Source organism: Palaemon carinicauda, chromosome 19 (genome assembly GCF_036898095.1).
Source record: "Palaemon carinicauda isolate YSFRI2023 chromosome 19, ASM3689809v2, whole genome shotgun sequence".
Lineage (NCBI taxonomy): Eukaryota > Metazoa > Arthropoda > Malacostraca > Decapoda > Palaemonidae > Palaemon > Palaemon carinicauda.
In genome coordinates, this window is record NC_090743.1 from 17140258 (window position 1) to 17161487 (window position 21230).

At 44.9% G+C, this 21230-nt stretch overlaps 1 long non-coding RNA gene across 3 annotated transcripts in view; it reads left to right on the top strand.

Moving 5' to 3' along the window:
- Nucleotides 1-21230, top strand: part of LOC137658481 (uncharacterized) — a 31090-nt gene that overhangs the window by 368 nt on the left and 9492 nt on the right. For all 3 annotated transcript variants that reach the window (XR_011047339.1, XR_011047338.1, XR_011047337.1), the window contains exon 2: nucleotides 20367-20497. This is a non-coding gene — a long non-coding RNA (uncharacterized lncRNA). The remainder of the gene's footprint in view (nucleotides 1-20366; nucleotides 20498-21230) is intronic.

Below are 21230 nucleotides of genomic sequence, written 5' to 3' on the forward strand. Positions count from 1 at the left end.
ATGATTCCAAATTCATCCAAAACAGGCTATGCTCACAAAACGAGAAGCCTTTATATAATGACGGACTAGACTTTGTAGGCGTTTGTAAGTTGTGGCCGTCATACTACAAAACCTGAGTCTGTGTTTGGCAAGACCTTTACACAAGAACACCACCGAACCTAATCCGTGAGCCATATCCTTACCTACTTAGCCATGGGGGTGAGGCTGACACCATCTTACTACCCCCAGCCGTATTTTTAGCTTATCCTGTTTGCTACTCGCTTCACTTCTAGCAAAGGTACAGCAATCATATTTTGTAAAGGAAATCTGTTTTGCAATTCTGTAAGTTTACGCTTGTCTCAATGAAGTATGTACGTTCACTCCATGACACACTTCACCGACACAGGCCTTGGACCGGTGTCACGGTCTGAACGATCCCCCGGTCTCAGAATTCTCCTTGACATTGTATAATGGTTCTTTTTCGCCATTAGCTCGCTTCGCTCGCATGAAAATAAAACATCAAGCTCGTATGTACTGGCAAGCGGTAATGTTGAGCTGCGCACGCTAAATTACAGAAAAATAAAACATCAACCTCGTATGCACTGGCAAACGGTAATGTTCGCGCATGCGCAGATTATAAAGGAGCATTGTGAGACCGGGGGTTGGTTCAGACTGTCACACCGGCCGAAAATCGAGTAAAAAATTTCTAGAATCTCTTTTTTCAAGGGAATGATCAGAATGAAATATTAAACTCACTAAATTTGTAAATGCTTGTCCCAACAATCTACATACTAGGACCACTCTGCGCATGAAAGTCGGAAACGTGCGAGAAAAATGGACAGCTAACCCAAAATTCCCCTCCTAACCTGACCTACAAGCAGTGGCCTTACCTTCCTCGTGACCTAACCGGGGGGCGCTAATGTCCCTCTGCGACCCCCCAACCACTGTCGCTAACATACAAACCCCACAACCCAACTTAACCGAACCTAGTAGTTCCCCGGTCACAACCCCTAGCCCGGGGGCTTGCCCTTCGTAAGTCTCTCCTACACAAAAAATAGCTATGGGCAGCACTCTAAATTTTATCTTAACCACATTGTAATAATTAAAAAGTTACTCGGGATTACCTTAATATTTGTAGTTGCTTAAGTCTTAAATCCTCGGGTTCTTGCGCCTTCACAGAGACCTCTAAAGTTGCCTAAGATCCCTTTTCGAAATAAAAAATAAAAAAAAGTCCCGTAGGTCTAAAAACCTTGTCTTCAAAGCATCAAGCTGATCTATATGAGCAAGAAACTCAACACCATCGCTCAAAGAGAAACTATATGGAACACGTCTGTCCATTACGGTGTTTAGTGTTGGAAAGGGTTGACCTCGTGTGTAGGTCAATCTCGGGTCGAGGGGGTGGGATTTAAAATTTTGAAATCACGCGGCCAGCAAAAGTAGGCCTACAAGCGTACGGAAACGAAGAGTTAGTTTGGGTGGTTTGTTTGACACTGGCTTTATCTACCGAAACATCTTAACTAGATGTTGGCTAACCTAACCTTTGGTTGTATATATAACAAGTTAGTATTCGGCATAATTTCAGGACGTGTCCCTACGCACTAACAATTTTAACGAGGTTAAAAATAAAGATAGTTGGGATTAGCGAAAACATAAGTCCTAACATCGATAACTGTTCAAGCTTGCGCCACCAGCTGATAGGCGAACAGAGCGCCGCCAAACGGGTGTTATTATAGTCAGGCAGGAAACAATGCTTGGAGGAAATTAGCAGTATCAAATGTCACTATAAATGACGTGTCCCTAAAAACTACAAACTTTACAAATGGTAAAAATGTAGATCGATAGGACAGTATTAAATTGTAAAAACGAACGATTCTTAGACTGGGATGACACGGGCTCTATCTATCGGGAAAGTTGGAAACTAAGCAGGAGCTACCCGTGACTTGCGTTCGGATGGTGCTGAACTTAGAAAATATTGCCGTGGTAAAGGTAAATTATGATATTATTCAAAATGATAAAATAACATCATATTATGGTATATTGGATCATAGTAAAGAACATCTTCCCCATAATGAAAAACAATTTGGCGAGTATTAAGAAAGATATCGCCCTGTCCCTAAAAACTACATTCACCCCCAAATGACAAATTGATGTCTTACGTTAATAAGACAAACTTCTTTGTTTGTTAGGTAAAGCTCATAATCCTCGCCAGTTTTGAGTTCAAGATTTAGAAAAAATCACTTTATCATGTTTAACTTCATCACTCTGTGTATCATGTTTCCATCTTCACGTTTCGAAATCCAAGAACTGACGTCTTCGACCCGCGCTTGCTCCCGTTGCTCCGTATTTATTTTGTTATTGTATTCCGGGTGAATGTAAGAGATAAGGCCATGCCTCGTAGCTCTCTTATTTTCAACCCTATCGCTAAGAATACAGCAGTTTAACAGGGTTTGCAAGCCCCCCATTTAGTTTAGTAGGTAAGATTACGGCTTGTAGGATAGGCTAGGTAGGGAAGTTTAGGCTAGGTGTTGTATGGAGGCGGTCTTGTCCATCGATATACGAAGGCTCCAAATTCTGATTGGATATGAAAACAATACTGTAATTTCCCAGGTCAAGCAGGGTCTGATTGATTTACAAATTCCCATGCCTGTTAATTAGTTCCGTGTTCCATTACTAAAGCACCGGTGAATTAATCTAAACTTCAGCTAAAGTGAATTCTAGGAACTATGGGAAATGGAGTGTGTATCCGGGTACAGAGCTCGTTTGACTTACAAATTTCTTAGCAATTTTGATGATTTTCAAAATAATTCTATATCTATCAGCTGAGTACTTACTCAGGGTATTTAAATTATTCTGAAAAGTTTTTATTCTGTTCTGTACAAGTTTGGATAGAGTTGAAAGTAAGTTTCATCGGGTAGCCAGAGAACTTGGTCTCAGAAAACTGGGTCTCAAACGTCTGTGCTTGCATCTTAAAACCTTTAACTTGTTCGTTTACACTATGATTAAAGGGTACTAAACAGTAATTTATTATTAAAAGAACATTTATTAAGTATAGTATTTTATTTACAATATAATTATGGGGTGCTAAACAGTAGTTTATTATTAAAAGAACATTTATTTAAGACTATAATTAATCAAAAAAATTTAAATGAAGTTATAAATTAATCTAATAAGTCTAACACTTTTTAAAACACTTGAGGTTATGAGCAATATCTTTCAAAAAATCACTGGTTACTGCCATCATACTCTTCCGTTAACTTTTCAATGCATTTGTCAAGTTTTTCATATTGTTTCTTTTTAGCTTTTTTTTCTCCTAGTTGCAAACGTAGACTCTGTTTCCGTTAGCGCCTCTTCTTATTTCAGGACATCGATAAATTTCCAAATTTTGGGGTTTTTGCATGCTATAGATTGATTTAAGGCTGAGTGAAATCCTTCTAACGCATTGTTTGTCCGAGGTAATTTATTTATGACACGACTTCTTGTATTCCAAAATGTTATAGGGTATAAAGGAGCTTCTCTTCTACGGGGACATCCATGGATTGCATCAATATGTTAACTCAAAGTAACTAATAAATTCCATCGGTAGTAACCGTCTTCACTAAGTTCTTCAAATGCATTAGTAACTTCAATTGGTAAGAATGCCATTGTCCAAAACTTTATTAACAACGAAAAGTGGTTGTTGGTATTGTACTAACGCAAGACCCAAATCACAAATTCGGCGATAAACATTCTGGCACATATGAAAGAAGCACCCAACAGTTTGATAACAAGGAAAATGCTTTTTGATAGTATTACCAAGGCCTTTCTCGAAGTCAATCATCACTTCCTTGGGATTTAAATTTGCCATTAGTTCTTTCTGTATTATGAAAGCTTCATCATAAGTATTCTCTGTTTTGTCAGGCAATAAAATAAATGTACGAGGGAAGACTTTCCCGTGTATATAAGCATACATTCGGAATGATTATAGTGATAACGGGCAGAAAACCATTGGCTTTTTATGAAGGAATTCACTAGTTCAACTGCTCCGAAAAGCACCAAATTCCAACAGAAACGGCTGCTATATTGAGGTGTTAATATGATACAGTACATTAATTTTTAGCGTAACTGGAATGCACAATAAGAATTGGACGAGGGCTGACTAGTTTGGCATTTCTCTATAAGATTTGATGGGCTGAGGCATAATGGATTGCATACTGTATTGATTGACTAAATTGCGAATACCATTTCAATCAGTCTCATTTTGTTCCATATCTGGAATACAAACCAACACTATTTATAGGGGTATTGCTTTCGGCGAAGCTGAAAGATGGGCCATTAAGACTTTTAGCAAGGGTTAACCACTTACCCGCTAGTTAGCATGGGGGCTTGGTTGGTTGTAGCTACCCCTTTCACTCACACATATGACTGTAATTCATATACTTTAGCTAATACAGTATTACACCAATGTGTTATAAGTTATGATAATTTTCATAAAGTACATCCCTCTCTCCCCATCATTTCTCCTCCCATCTCTAAATTTTCATTTGTTCCAACACTTGAGTACTTACCTCGAACTACTTTCTTAGAGTATCTGGGATCTCCTCCCATCCGACCAGAGTTTTGTGTAGTTTACCCTATACCCATTTTCTATGAGGGGTAACCTCAGGCGGAGTGATATGCGCCCTGAGGCTAACCCCGGGTCAGAGAGCATGCTTGCTCAGGTCTCGACCTCCAGTAAGTTCTCTGGTCGCGTCGCGATATCATCTCGCCGCTCTCCTTAATCCCAGTGTGACTCTGTGTCTCACGCGGTTCCCACGTGGATCCTTTGTGCTTTTCCCTTTGCTTTCCCCGTGCGTTCTTGTGTCTCGTGGTGCTTCCTACTGCATCGTGGAGCATCCCTGCCATTGTCCTGGGCCTCTGGCCGGTAAATCGTGTGGAGCGTTCCTATCGAAACCTGAAGTAGACCCGCACTCCTTATGTTCGTCGTGTAGGGGCAGTGTGTGTTCCCCTACCACCACGTGTCCGGAGTGCGTGTCCTGGAACGAGGTGCAGTGGGTGCGTTACGGCACCAAGAAGAAGGAGGCAACGAAGAAGTCGCCTAAGAAGCCGAGCATCTCTTCTCCCCTTGCTTCGTCGGACTGAGCTTCCCTGCCACCCTCCCCTACCCAGAGTAGGGGACGAGGTAAGTCCGTTGCGGGGAAGAGGTCCGTGGCCCTTCCCCAGGAGTCTGATCTGCAGGATAGTGGGATTATGGCACCTTCCAGGCAAGTGTGGGGCCTGAGGGAGGGTCAGGAGTGTGTGTGGGGGACGGAGTCCTGGTGCAAGCAAGGCACGTCTCCTCTGATGACCCTATGTGGGGGAAAAATGTCCCTAATTCTTCTCCAGCCTCTTGGGCTTGTTTTTCAGGATTTTCTGCAGCCGAAGGTACCGCTGAGAAGGAACACTCGCCGACATCAGACCTCCTCGCGTGGGTACCCCCGAAGACGCCCTTCAGGTCCCCGCTGAGAATGGAAGAGGGCTTCGGCTCCTGGTCCCCTACTGAAGAGCGTCCGCGCTCCCCTCCAGCGCCATCTGCTAAGTTTCCGGACGTCTTCTTACAGGCCCAGTCGTCCGTCGAGCATCGAGGAACCCCCCTACGTCTTCGTGAGTCGGGCCCGCCTAAACAGGTTTACAAGTCGTCGGGTTTGTCAGTCGAAGCGTTTTCCTGCTCCTCGGAGGACGAAGCCCAGAGGAAACACAGAAGACGTCGGGAGAAGTCTCGCAGGAGGCACTCCCATTCGCGCTCCTGCTCCAGGTCTCGCCACGGGAGTAGGCGTTCCGGATCCCCCAGAAGAAAATGGAGAAGTGGCTCCCCGGACGAAGAGTGGGCAGTCATCCCTCGCAGCATACTGTTGGAGTTGGCAGCAGTTCCAGGCTCTTCAAGTTTGCGCCCTAGAGCCCATTCTCCGGAGAGATACTCGTCCATTGGTAGATTCGACCGACGGAGGGAGTCTTCATTCCAGGTCCCAGCAGACAGGCATAAGTCCGCGAAGGTTCTGACTCCATCCCCCCAGCGGAGAGAGTCGCCCCTTTGGTCTGGCAGCCACGTCCAGACCTCAAAGGCATCCCTGAGCCATCAGGATCGTGAAGGACGGCTCCCCTCGTCGAGCAGACCCGCAGATACGTGGACCTCGGTGAGGAAGCATAGACCGAGGACGGGGGCCTCCGTCTCGCCGGCTATGCCCGTTATTCAGCCAGAACCCCAGGAGTAGAGAGGGCCAAGGCCTTGTCTTCTCCCCGGACGAAGACCTCAGACGGAGGAACTGGACGACCAGGGGGAGGGTTCAGCAGCGGATGTGTCAGCCTATCGAAGGGTGATAGGTCTCATCCGGAGACACCACAGGCTGGACGAGCCCGAGCCCTCCTCCGAGGAATTCTGGCGGTCCAGTCTCAACAGACTTGTGGATGCCCCCGTCCACCAGAGACCCTCCCTGGCACTACCGTTAGCCAGGGATGTGAAGCTAGGTAGAGCCCACGTGGACAAGATTGTGGCCAACCACGCCGAGGCTCCCAAGAACCAGAGTTCCTCCAAACTACTACAGGGCCTGAAGTCTCAGAGCAAGTTTTACCTCCCGGAGGGCAAACGTGCAGGCACCTATACACTGGAACCTGCATTCGCCGTTTTAGGACAGGGAGCTGCGGAAGAGAGGGCCTTGACAGCACCAATCTGCTTTTCTCCTTCGGAAGCCACCATGATGGAGGAGATAGCGAAGGACCTCGTGAACGTCTCCTCCTGGCTGGATTGGTGAGCTTCTACCCTAGTGGGCGTCGAGGCCTCGTACGACTTCACGGTTCCAGAGAATCAGGCCTTACTCAAGGAGCTGATTAGCTCAGGAGGCAAAGCCCTGAAGTTTCTGTCGTACCAGTCACTAGCGCAGGCCGCCAACTGGGTCCTACGGAGGAGGGACACGGTCCTCAACAAGATCACCAGACGGCTTCCTGACAGAGAAGCGAGGTCCCTGAGAAGCCTAACCCTGTGGGACGACTCGATTTTCCCCCTGAAGGCAGCTGAGGAGTCAATTGAAAGGGTCGGGAAACTCGAGGACCAGGGCGATTCCAGACCCCCTCCAGTGAGGAGACCCGCACACAGGACTACCTCCGTTGTTCCTCTACCTCCTCGGGCTTCTCCTAGCCAGCCCAGGAGAGACACCCCTACTACGGGCTGGTCACAGTCCACTCAGCCCTCCCGTAGGGGAGCAGCCTCGGCTCAATCCTCCTGTAGGCCTTCGTATGCAGCGTCCAGAAGAGGGCGTTCAGGCCGTGCCTCTAGGAGGAGATAGGGAGGGAGGCCCCCTACTCCTGCCGAAGCCTCAGGTGAGGGGATGCCTCAAACACACTTGGCAAGCATGGAAAGACCACGGAGCAGACCCGTGGACCGTGGCAGTCCTGAAGGAAGGGTACAGGTTACCCTTCCTAGCGGAACCCCCACCTCTGATACCAGATCAGCAGGCAGGGTGGCTAGCCCCCAAGGACCCCTTGAAAAAGACAGCCCTGCAGGAGGAAGTCTCAGCGATGCTGGCAAAAGTAGCGATGGAACCAGTCAAGGACTCTGGTCCGGGGTTCTACAGCAGGCTTTTCCTGGTGGAGAAAGCGACAGGGGGTTGGAGACCGGTCATAGACCTCTCAGCCCTCAACAAATTCGTGTGCAAGACCGACTTCAAGATGGACACTCCGAAGTCGGTCTTAGCGTCCTTGAGGGAAGGGGACTTCATGTGTCAGTAGATCTCAAGGATGCCTACTTCCAAATTCCAGTTCACCCCTCCAGCAGGAAGTACCTACGGGTGAAATGGGGTACCCAGATGTTGCAGTTCAAGACCCTCTGCTTCGGGCTGTCCACAGCCCCTCAGGTCTTCTCGAGGGTCTTCACGAAGGTCTCAGCCTGGGCACACGAACAGGGCATTCGCCTGAGTCAGTACCTGGACGACTGGTTGTTACTTACTGCCTCAGAGGAAGTACTGAGGGAGCAAGGCATGAAGCTTCTACGGTTCTGCAACGTCCTTGGTATCATCATCAACCTGAAGAAGTCATAGTTGATACCCTCCACCAGGATGACCTACCTCGGAATGGTTCTGGACTCCCGGTTAGCGAGAGCCTTCCCCTCCGTGGAGAGATTAGACAATTTAGACCAATTCCTCCGTTCCTTCCTGTTGGGCCAGCCCAGGAGATCGAAAGAACTGGCAGAGGCTGATAGGCCACCTTGTGTCATTAGAGAAACTAGGTCCCCCAGGGCAGGCTGAAGCTCAGGGAGGTCCAGTGAAATCTGAAGGAGAGCTGGAACCAGAGGGACTCCCCCCACAAGGTGATCCCGGTCTTCCCGGAGATGAAGGAGGTTCTAGAGTGGTGGTGCGGCAGGTTGAACACCCTCAAGGGAATGCCCTTCGCAGCCGACCCTCCGGAGATGCTCCTGTTCACGGACGCATCAAAGGAGGGGTGGGGTGCCCATCTGCTCGGAAGGTCAGCAAGAGGGAGTTGGACAGACGAGGAGAAGGCCCAGCACATAAACGTGCTAGAGATGCGGGCAGTACGAAGGGCGTGCCTGGAGTTCGTCCATCTACTCCGGGGGAATACCTTGGCTCTGATGTGCGACAACACCACGGTGGTGGCCTACATAAAGAAACAAGGAGGACTAAGATCGAAGGAGTTGTGCGTCCTTACGTTGGAACTTCTGGAATGGGCCGAAGTGGAACAGATCAGAATCTCGGCAAGGTTCATTCCGGGAAAAAGGAACGTCCTAGCCGACGGCCTCAGCAGGATGGGACAAGTAGTGGATTCCGAATGGATGGTCTCTGCACCCAGAAGTAGCCAAAACCATCATTCAAAAATGGTGATCACCGGTGATTGACCTCTTCGCAACGAGGTTGAACGCACAGCTCCCCGTGTTTTGTTCTCCTGTGCCAGACCCAAGAGCGGCGTTTGAGGACGCCTTCCAGCATCCCTGGGACAACCTCGACGTGCCTTCCCCCCTTCGGGATGCTCAGACAGGTCCTCAACAGAGTAAGGAGGGCGGACAATCTGTGGATGACTTTGGTAGCGCTCTGGTGGCCGGAGAGAGAATGGTTCGTGGATCTAAAAGAACTGGCACAACTTCCACCTTGGCCCCTTCCGGACAACCACATTTCCAAAGGTTTCACGAAAACCCTCGGTCCCTCCGCCTTCACGCGTGGAGGTTACAGAGCGTCTCCTGAGGAAAGAAGGCTATTTGTTGGGGACGGCAGCGAGGATGTCAGGCTACCTGAGGCGATCATCGGCAGCAGTCTACCAAGCAAAGTGGGCCACCTTTACTAAGTGGTGCGCCTCTAAGACCATCAAGCCCCTGAGGGCCTCCATCCGGGAGATAGCGGACTTCCTAGTTTATCTCGGGGACGTGGTCAACATGTCCATCCCGGCCATCAAGGGAGTACAAGCTGCTCTGGGTCAAGTCTTCCTCCTGGAGGGCATCGACCTGGGAACCTCCAGACATCTCTCGATGCTCATTAAGAGCTTCGAGCAATCGTGTCCCCCGCAAGCCGTTAGTGCCACAGTGGGATGTGGCCAGGGTCCTGAAGATGTTGTCAGAACCTCCCTTTGAACCCCTAAAGGACATCGTGGACAAGGATCTCACCCTCAAGACAGTTTTCCTTTTGGCATTAGCTTCGGCTAAACGAGTAGGGGAGATCCATGGACTGTCCTACGAAGTCGCTCACTTGAAGGGTTGGCGGGAGCTCACTTTCAGGTTCGTGCCATCCTTCGTTGCGAAGACCCAGAATACAGCTGTGTGGGATCCCAGGTTTGAGGGGTTCTCAATACCAGTAATTCCTCGCTCGGACAACTCGAGGGACTTGCGTCTGTGCCCTGTCAGGGCCGTAAGAAAATATTTAAGAGAGGACAGCCAGACTTCGGCCCGAGATCAAAAGTCTCTTTGTTTCCATGGGCCTAGTGAAGAAGCCAGTCTCGAAGAACACAATCTCCTTCTGGCTGAGGCAGGTGATTATCAGGGCCTACAGTAAGGCAGATATCCCCCTGCCGGGAAAACCCAGACCCCACGACATTAGGGGTCTGAGTACTACGTTAGCTTTCTAGAAGAATATGGCAGTGGGCCAGATCCTGAGAGCAGGCACCTGGGCCAACCAGTCTACCTTCACTGCTCACTACTTGAAGGACTATTCAAGAAAATTCCTGGACGGGTTCTCGATAGGTACCGTCATTTCCGCGCTCCAAACGGTTTAAAGGTGTAGCCCCAGTGATAACCACGGGTAGTAAGTACAAGAGAGACAGGTTCGTTCCTTAAACCCCCTTGTTCTTCTTCCCCCTATTTTCGCTTCAAATGGTCTCAGATAGGACTCTGAGCCGGGATACAAGGACCCCTACTTTGGAAGGACATGGCTCCTAGGATTTCTTGCAGAGGTGAGTTACTTAGACACTAAGTTGAGTTTTTTTGTGTAGTTTCCTCTTTTCTTGCTTTTCCTTGGGGTCAACAGGACCTAGCTTCCTATCTAGGTCTTTGGATATATCTTAACACGGTCTCAGAAGGTTAAAAAGCCACTCCCACCTCCTAAAGTATGTCTCCTAAGAAAGTAGTTCGAGGTAAGTACTCCGTGTTGGAACAAATCACAAATTTTAAGCAATTTGTATTTTTCCTAACAGTACTTACCTCGAACTACTTTCGGGTAATGGCCCGCCCTTCCTTCCCCGAGTGCCTTCTGGAATTCTTAGAGACCTAAACTACCAAGAACTTACTGGAGGTCGAGACCTGAGCAAGCATGCTCTCTGACCCGTGGTTAGCCTCAGGATGCGTATCACTCGCTTGAGGTTACCCCTCATAGAAAACGGGTATAGGGTAAACTACACAAAACTCTGGTCGGATGGGAGGAGATCCCAGATACTCCTAAGAAAGTAGTTTGAGGTAAGTACTGTTAGGAAAAATACAAATTACTGTACTTAAAATTTGTGATTTTAAGACGTGGTACAGCAATGTGTAGAATGTAGAAATCGACTTATGATGGCATTTGTGGACTATTAGAAAAGCCTTCGATAGTGTGCACCAGCCAATTTTGTAAAGTCCTAAGTTATTAGGGGGTTCTTAAATATGTAAATTTTTTTTAAGTCTGTTCATGAGCATAGTAAGTGCAAAGTTAGTAGAGTCCTATCAAATGAATTTCCAGTGAACAGTGCAGTACTCCTAGAGTATTTGTTGTCACCTATGTTTATCCTCCTCATAGATTTTGTAATGCATGGAACAGTTTGGGATGGTAGAGAAGGATTGGACTGGATTTGTAACAGCAAATTAACTGACCCTGAAGTATACTGGTGACACTTTCCTTATTAGCAGAACACCACAGAACTTGCAAAACCTTCTTACCATAATGCTGTGAAATATCACATGAAGTTGGACTTGAGATGAAGAGGAGAGAGAGATGATGAACGGAATATGTAATGGAAGATGAAATATCATGGGAAGGAGAAAGGATTAATGAGGTGGAATCATTTAGTTATTTAGGAACTATGATCTGTTATACAGGATCTTTAGAATATGAGTTTAATGAAGATTGAAAAAAGTGAACCACACAATGGCTGGGTTAAGTAAAATTTGAAAATCAAATCGCCTGAAATTAAATATAAAAATCAGGCTATATTTCGGTTTAGTGAGATCGGTGTTACTGTATGGACACAAGTCGTGGTATGACAATGAAACAATATCCAACAGATATTGTAGATTTGAGAATAAAGCCCTCGGAAGAATATTGGGAGTTAAATGGCTGGACAGGATTAGAAATGAAACTATTAAAGAGATTACTCAAGTGTCATTTGTGGATGAGATCATGGTGACTGGTAGATGGAGATGGTTTGGGCATGCTCTTTGCATTCTCCAAGAGAGATTAGCTCACAAAACTTTCAACTGGGCTCCACAAGGCACTAGAGTTGGAAGACCCTTGCCTACATTGCTGAGGATTATGAAGCATGAAGTAGGGAGATAATGAATGGAGAAGTATTGAATTGAAAGCTCAACATAGAGACTGGTGAAATCTAACGGAGGCCCTTTGCGTCAATAATTGTAGATGATGATGATAAACAATACTCTGTTACCTGTATTTGTAAGTGCATAGCTAGACATAAGCTGATCTGATCACAACCGAAAATGAAACTGTAATATTAGATTGTAAAAGTACTCCCAAAATTTAAAACAGTACACTAATATTTTATTTAAGCACAATTAATTATTTATAAAATCATAATTATGTAGAGTGCAACAATGTGTCCACTAAAAATAGTTGCCAGCCGACTAAATTGGATAAGCTACGATTGAGAGACGGAGATCATCTGGTGTATTCAAATGCTGTTATACTGTGTTTAAATTTCCTTGAAAGAAACAATTATTTCTAAGAAATTTGTTTTTAGTTTATGAAATAAGATATATCGTTGTTTAAGAAAATTCAGTGTACTGTATACAGTATACTCTCAGAACAGTGGTTTAGTCATTTCCTTTTTGGCTGGTAGAGAGCAGTTTTCTCTCCTCCTTAGGGTTTAGCCCATAGATATTGATGAACGTTAGGATAATTGTTGTTTTGCGCTGCCTCTTCATTGATTCTACCGTGCAAAAGGGGCGTCGTTGCAAACAAGACTCTCCTTGTTTGGAGTATAGGGAGTGGTCTGCCTCCCAGTGGATGAGGAAGGCTAAGCGCGATCGCTTTCACTCCGAATCTAACTCGGAGGCGAAGAGATCGCAAGTTTCCTCTTCTCATTTGTGCTTTCCTATACCCCTTTTCGATGCTCCTCCTTGCCCGTCTTCCTCCGGGGAATGTATGAGTTGGAGCGCAGTCCTTTTAACTCCTGGGGAGCCTCGCGGACTTGGGTGAGTTGTTGCTTCCCCTAGCGAACCACCACCTCCTCCTGCCGCTAAAGTGCCCTTCTCCCTTTCAGATGGATTGCAGGCTTGGCCTTCCTTGGTAATTTCTGCTTCTCCTTCAACTTGGGTCTAAAAAGGATCCTTCGACTGTAGCCAATTTCTTCCTGGACATTAGCGAGGTTCTCATTCCTCCCTCCGAACAGTCTCCTGCCGACGTTGAGCCTTCTTGCCATCCTGTGGCATCATGCTAGTATACTGTACAGCTCTTTATTTTTCACATTAGGAAAGTTTCCAGCCTTCAGGCTAACCACCTTCCTACTGCAGCTGTAGAAGATTTCCAGGCATTCAGCGCTTCATCTGATCGTCGAATACAGGGATGAAACTCTTAACACTTCTTCCTGGTCGATCATCCTCAGGACGTTGTTCACAACAATCCAATGATGAGATAAGAGATCGCAGTTTCATGATCTTGATGCTCTTCACGAAGGCATTCTTTTCAGAGCTAACACTCATGATCACGAAATCTAAGCTTACGATCACGAGATTCAAACTCGATCACGAGATAAACTTTCGGTAAAGATCTGGACATCACGTTCATGATCTAGACGTTCACAAAGACGAGGCTGGCCCTCGCTTTCACGAGGGCGACGCTCACTTTCACGAGGGCGACGCTCACTTTCACGAGGGCGACGCTCACTTTCACGAGGGCGACGCTCACTTTCACGAGGGCGACGCTCACGTTCACGAGGGCGACGCTCACGTTCACGAGGGCAGCCTTCATGATCATGAGGGCATCGTTCTCGTTCGAGAGGAAGACAGTCTAGGTGTTCACGATCTCGAACGGGGCGCTCACGATCTCGGGCAGGACGTTCTAGGCGTTCATCTACCCATGCCTTACGACCGATGATGGATGTTACTGTTAAAGCATGATTCTCGTGTTTTCACATGAATTTCACGAATTCACAAGGGACCAAAGGTGAACGAGAAGAATAATGCCCTACGGGAACCTGAGGTACTGGAGTGTGACTATGATACTGTAGAGGCTTAGAACCTGAGCGACAAAGTGTTGGAGAGCGCTTTGCCCCGGTCGAGTGTGTTAGCGTGGGCGATCGTTTGGCTAAAGGGCCTCTGGCCGCAAAAAGAATGGGGTAACTGCAGAATGCTCATCGGTGGTTTGGTCAGTGGATTGTTGATTGGAGACGAGAAAATACAAACTTTTTCGTCTTTTATAAGAAGGAAATATCTGTTACAAAAGTTTTCAAAGCTTCTACAACAGAGTACTGGACGCGACTGTAATTCGTGCTATGCCCATATGTTCGTTCTGACCCCCAGTCAGTCTGTGTTACTGGTCCGTAGATAGGCTTTGGCTCATGTTACAAGCCCAACAATAAATTTAAGACATGTCTCAATCTTGTCGGTTGGGTGCATTTTGGTAGTAACCGACCAGTCTGTTGTCCGAAAAACGATTCCTAAGGAGATTCGCTGTGATAACATAGCAATACTGGCTACCTATTTTATCAATTTGTATTGCTACTCGGCCAAGCCCCACTAGATTGGTGGCAGGATAGGATACTCCCCACTTTCTTAGCAGAAGCGTGTAATTAGTTGCACATCTTGACATCATCTCTTGCTAAGCAATCTCTTTACCCAATGTGACAAACCGAGGAGCCTTGACTTTCACCTTAGAGTCGGGGCCACTTGTTCCACTCAAGGGAACTTGCTAGCCCTTAAGGAGGGGAACAACAATCGGTATCCGGGGGGTATTGCTGACCACCCTATGGGGTAATTGGTTGACCAGGTAGTGTAGTGCCCTTCCCATTTTCTGATACTGTATTTGGAAGGGGAAAATCTTTCCTCGTGGGTCCAAGTCGAATCGAACAAACGTTTCCCTGGACACCCTGTTGCAACTAAGGTCAAAAGAACTGATAGACATCAGGTGGTTGGTGGCAGACTAGAACCTCCGCAGAGAGGCCAATCTTCTCGTACCCCTACCCCTCTGGAACTGATGCTTTTTCAGATGCATCCAAAGAAGGTGGGGGCTCGTATGCTGCACCAATCCATCTCCGTACTTTGGTCTGAATCAGAAAGTTACACCAGCATATAGATCTCTTGGAGAACCATCTAGCAGTAGAAATAATCAGATAGACAGAAGACAGCTCGGTGTCCCTATCCGCTCGCATCCCAGGAATGTGCTTTCAGACAATTTGAGCAGAGCGACTCAGTGGGCTCCAAGTGTCTTTGAATCATTTAGTACAGTGAACCCTCGCTACTTCGCGGTTCGACCATCGCGGATTCACCACTTCGCGGATTTTTTCCATAACCCATATATATACAGTAATATATATATATATATATATATATATATGTATGCATGTATTTATGTATATATGTAGGTATGTATATGTGTATACATATAAATATATATATATATATATATATACACACACACACACACATATATATATATATATATATATATATATATATATATATATATATACATATATATATATATATATATATATATATATATATATATATATACATATATATATATATATATATATATATATATATATATATATATATATATATATATATATATATATATATATATATATATATATATATATATATATATATATATATCTATATATCTAAAGTAGGAAGATGTGATGTAGTTCTAAGGGAAAAGTATGGGAAATATGTCTGGGTAATAAGCAAAGCTCTACCTCCAGTTTGTTTCTACATTATGATCAGAGATAAATGTAAACAAAACATTGGTTGCCATTTTTTATCGTGCTTTTTAGCATGTTTAGGAAATGCATGATATAAAATCACCTTTAATATTTGTGCCTGTTTTAGTTTAGGGTACTGTAGTACATGCATTGAGTGTTCTGTACATTAAAGGGTAGTTTGTTAACAGTACTACGTACAAGGGAAGGTTTTAAAAGTCTGAATATACATGTTGAATAAATAGGTAAATATGGTGTCACTACTTCGCGGATTTTCACCTATCGCGGCCGCGACTGGAACCTATCTACCGCGATAAACGAGGGTTCACTGTAGCCAACAAAGTCTTAAATTTTTTGGGTTCCCCGACTGTGGACCTGTTCACAACGGCCCTGAACTTCAGGCTCCTACTACTGTATACTGTTCCCCAGTCCCGGACCCCAAGGCTTTCGGGCAATATGCCTTCCAACAACGGTGGGACAGCATAGATGTGTACGCATTTCCTCCGTTCTGTCTGATGAGAAAGTCCTCGACCAAGTCTAAATAAGCAATAACTTATCAATGCTCTAATAGCCCCGCTATGGCATCACTCAGAGTGGTTTCCGGACCTTCTGCAGCTTCCTACGAAGCTTCCGAGGGAACTTCCTCCACGATATGATCTACTCAAATAGCCACATGCCAACTTCTTTCACAAAGCCGTAGCTTCGCAACGACTTCACGCCTTGAAACTGTCCAGCAACGCCTCTCTCGGAGAGGCTTTTTGCAACGAGTTGCAGAAAGGATGTCTAGACACCACCTGGCGCTTTTCAGTGACTGTCTTCCAGGCGATGTGGTTGTGTTTTTGTAACTGGTGTCATGGAAGGGGTATCACTCCCCTCGATGCCTCTATTCTAGCGAAAGCAAAGTTCCTGATATACCTTTGGGAAGAAACCCTTCTCTCGGTTTTGGCGTGTCAAAGGCTACCTCCGAGCCTTAGGTTTTGCCTTTAAACTGAAAGAAATATTCTTTCTCGTTATTAGATCTTTCTCTACTCATAGGAAGTTAAGAGAGCACTTTTCCCCACTCAGGTCTTGGCATTAGTTCGCTGCCAAGGGTACAGAACATTTTGTCAACCCTAGGAAGGTCAAGGGAGCCTGTCAGGATCCCATTCCTTCCTGACTGGGACCTACGGAGTCATATCCAGTCATTGAACCCTCATTCCTGACTGGGACCTACGGAGTCATGTCCAGTCATTGAGCCCTCCTTTACAAGCGAGTGATTGAATTGAGGTCGGACCTCAAGGGAGCTTGCATAGGTTGAGCATGCTTCGCTAACCCTTGAAGGGTCAAAGGAGGCTTACAAGGATCTTGTTCATGACTAAATTATCAATCCTAAAAGTCCTCCGGCTTTAAGACCCAGAGCTCATGATGTCGGGTATCAGTATGTCCATGTTACAAGTTTAACAAGCGGCTGTATGGAAGCGCCGAACTACCTTCACAGCACACTGTCTACTATATGTGGCCCACAGGAGATTCAAAACTACTGCTGGTCCTGTGGTGGCTGCACAAGTGGTCTAAAGTACTCGGGCTACTTGTTGGATGAGTAGTAGTTGGTTGAAGGCATTGGTTACCTGGGTTAAGTCTGGGATAAATTAAAGTATATCTGGCTTTTTCCCTTTCTTCATCTTCCCTTCTCTTAGGGTACAGCACCATGGGTCCTTCTGTAAGCTGGCTTCAACTTCTGCAGGTAATAACCATTTCCCTTTTGTAACCTAGTTTACAGTAATTTATATTGATGTACTTGTACTCGTCCCCAATGCTTCCCTCGAGGTAGGCATTGGGAAACTTCTATTTTTATGTGCAAGGTTCCTATTTAGAACATTCTTAGCTAGATGTTCATATGCTGCATCTCTCATCCAGTATTGCTCAGGCCACTATCTTTCTCACTTTATGAAGTGAGGTGGCAAGGTTTCCCTAGATTACAGTCTAATACTGTACTAGGCAAACCCGGGTCAATAACTATGCCACTAGTTGGACTTATCCACCCACCTAAGGGCGAGTCATCCATAATAAAGAAAGGTTTGTTAGTTTGGTGAACAAATGACAAATTTGTAGACCTGTCTCCCAATAAGTTCTGCCTGCAATAGAAAAATTGATTAGATTACCATTCTGCGAGTACATATATAGGCAGCTATTACCCCTAGCCACCCCCTACCTAGTGCCACCTCACAGCCAAGATCCAATTGGCTACACCTTCCAGCTTTGCCAAAAGAATATCCATAATTAATAACTCCAGGTTTGTATTAGTTGCGTAAAAATACAAATTATCTACGATTTTGTCATATTTAGTGGGTTAATTATCTGAGTGTAGGTAATGGCAGTGAGTTGTTAGGTTACGTTAGGAGTTAGCCCACCCTAGGGTAACCCATAATCACGATTTTTCCCTTTCGTGCCTGTCTCCGTAACCTAACCCTAGTATAAAAAGCTTGACTTTTCTCTATTGGGGAAAGTTTCATCAGACTCCCAAACAGAGCATTTGGGAGCACATATGTCATAACGGGAGGTAGTCTCCTCTTTAGATGATTGCAGCAACATAGGCAAAGCTTCTGTTCCTGTACAAGCAACCTTCCATGCCAACAGCGACTTTTCTTTAATGGAACTTCTTTCAACAGTGGAGAGGCTAGTCAGCAACGAGTGTTCCCCTTGCCTTTTGATTTTGTTGGCACAGGAAATGGGATGTTCTAGGCTCCTCGTAGCTGTATGACGAGCTTCATCTCGGGTACCCTTGGTTCTAGGGAATCTACTGTCTACAGGCTTATCAGAGGAGGGATGGCCCATCTGAGTATCCAGCCCATCTCGGGTATGTAAAGCACAGTAGTGTTGAGGAATGAAAACACTTCCATTCATGCTGTACCTTAAAGTAGCTTGTTCCTTAACATGAAACTGTAATCTTGGTAGATCATCAACTTGGGAGGACTTGTTTGCAAGATACATCCTGGCTGGAGGACTTTTTGGGCAACCACACATTGTTGACTTGGACTATGTGATTCCTATATCACTGCATGATGGAAAGGCTTCTTTTTGTTATTTTTACTATTGCTGGACTTACTAGCTATTCAGTTGAACAAGAATCTTCCAGTCTTCTTTTAGCCCCAGGTTGTCTGTAGCATTCATGGGATATCTTCCAACATCTCTGAAAATTCTATACACCAATGCCTGTCTGCCCATTGTACCATTTCACTGATTTCTCAATAGTCGTTTGACTACTGCGCCATGGCTCAATGTGACCCTGATCACTCTGAAGCAGCTGCTTACCCAATTATATACTGTCAAACCTTTTTTGTCTTTATTTGTCGAGGAAGCTCCTCAATCTTTGTGGGGAGGATACCACTTGCCTCTTGATTCAAGTTTCCAACTAGGGCTTAGGGCTGGACTCTTCGAAAGAATCTACAAGACTTGTGAATGGAGCGGGACATTCTTGTGCGCCTAGGGAACTCAAGCTGCATGTTACGTATCTCGAGCGTGGCTGATAGGGCTTAGACTCTTGTCTGTCCTCTACTAATTCAGGCCCAGTGGAGCAAGTAGGAAACTGCATGCCTTTATCCTTTGTCACAAGTCATGTAGCATGTTAAAGGAGGTCTCCATCGCCTTTGTTCAGGTGTTTGTGGCCAGGACCTAAACCAAGCTGTCCATGATTTCAAGGCCGCCTTCTGCTCTTCCCTACAAGAAGCAACTACTGTGTTGTAATGGGGACTAGGATGACTTCCTTCCTGTCCTGGGAGGACACTACAACTCTTCCTACATCTTTCTGTCTTCGTGGGACAATCGTACTTTTATTTGACTGCCAGTGAGGAGTCTGAAGGACCATCTCCGGTTCAAGTACACCAAGTAAGACATATTGGATTTAGTCTAGCCCTTTGGAAGTACCTGTCTGTAGCTTAGTTCTGGAAGGCAGGAGTCTGGTAACAACAGACTACCTTGTATCCCATTACATAAAGTACTGGAGTATACGTACAGGTCCTTGGATACCTTTTATCTTAGGCTCAGTTGTTGTTACTCAACAGATAGCGTAGGAAACCTTTTGCTCCTTTGTGACGAGAAGCTTATTGTCCTAGATATAGGTCGCTATGCAAGTCTAGAATGTGATGTAAGATTGATTAGACCTTTTTACCTCTTCTTCCTATCCTTTAATGTGTGCAGCAGTCATTCCTTTATTTTCTGGACTGGATGCTATTTGCAGGTAAGCTGCACCTTACCTGCAATTTATTAACAAAAAGTTTGTATAAGTATTGCCCCCATCTTCCCAGATGAGGGGGAGGATGGGCAGATTTATGTAAACCCCTTTCTCATGGTTGACCATACATTCAAACAATATATCTTCCAGACACAGGTTCTTCCTTGACCTTTTACTATTTCTTATTTGTGTCCTATTCTAACACCTACCTCTTATTCATGTCCAGTTTTTCCGAGGTTGACAAGAGTGAACACTTTGTTCCTCCACAGGGTAGTAAGTTTCCTATGTTAGACGATGAAAGTATATTAGTGTAGAAACAGATTATAAGTTTTAAAGTAATTCCTTAATGTTACACTTCCCACCTCAATCTTCCCATAAGTCCTAGGTTAAGGTTAAAGCGGCTTCTCCAAGGCCTGTTTGGACAGGGCTTACCTGCCACCCTGCAGTAACTACCACCACCTTGTTATAAATTTTAACATCTATAGCCAGCTTCTATGAAAGTATACTCCTATTAAACGAGTCAGGAAAAATACAAAGTGCTTAGTTTGTGATATTGCCGTAAAATGAATGTAATGTATACTAATGCATATCTTTTATATTCCAGCTACATCCAGTATTCCACGATTGCTGCCAGAGCTCTTCGCCAGGCTTTGAAAGAGCCTCTGAAGACAGAGGCATTGAAGCGTGATGGTACCCAGATCAAAATTACTAAGTGGCAGGATGGAAAGCCAATCAGTAAGTAATTTAATGTATTATTGTATTGTAGGTTACATGGAGGAAAGTACAGTACACTTACTGTATTGTTGTTCATAAAAGGAAGGTATTCTTGTTCAGTGGCTAAAGCAGTGATTGCTAGCTATGGCTTCCAAGTATTTACATATTCTATTTGATATACCCTGTACTGTACAGTATGCATCAATACTGGTGATACTTTATTTTATTTTTGCTTTGTAAAAGCATTTTTCTCAAGTTGCCACTTAGTATTAATTCTTATATTTAAATTTGTAAACGTGTATGTATGAGACAACTTTGGTCACTTGATAGGGATAATTTTATCATTGAATAAGTTAGATTGTTAGAAAAACACTTCATGCTAAAATGATATTTCAGAAAAACAATTGAATGTTAATGTAGCACGAATCTCTTTGTCAACGTAACTCCGCGAGATACTGAGACTAGTCTTTGAGCTGTGTCTGTCTGGATTGAAGGATTCAAAAGTGGGAAAGAGGGCATCTAGATGAAGAACAGTTTAAGCAGAGCCCTATAGTCTAATGATAACAATTTATGCATTTGGGATAAGATTTCAAAGTTGTTACTTATTTTATGCTTGTGTCGATTTGTGTATAAAACAAACGTTCGTTAGGATCGTGATTTCAAAACTTGCAATAAATTATTACAAGTCATAGTTTAGACTATAGTCAATGCTTATATAATTCTAGTCTCCCAATTGGTTTCTTCGTTTAAGGAA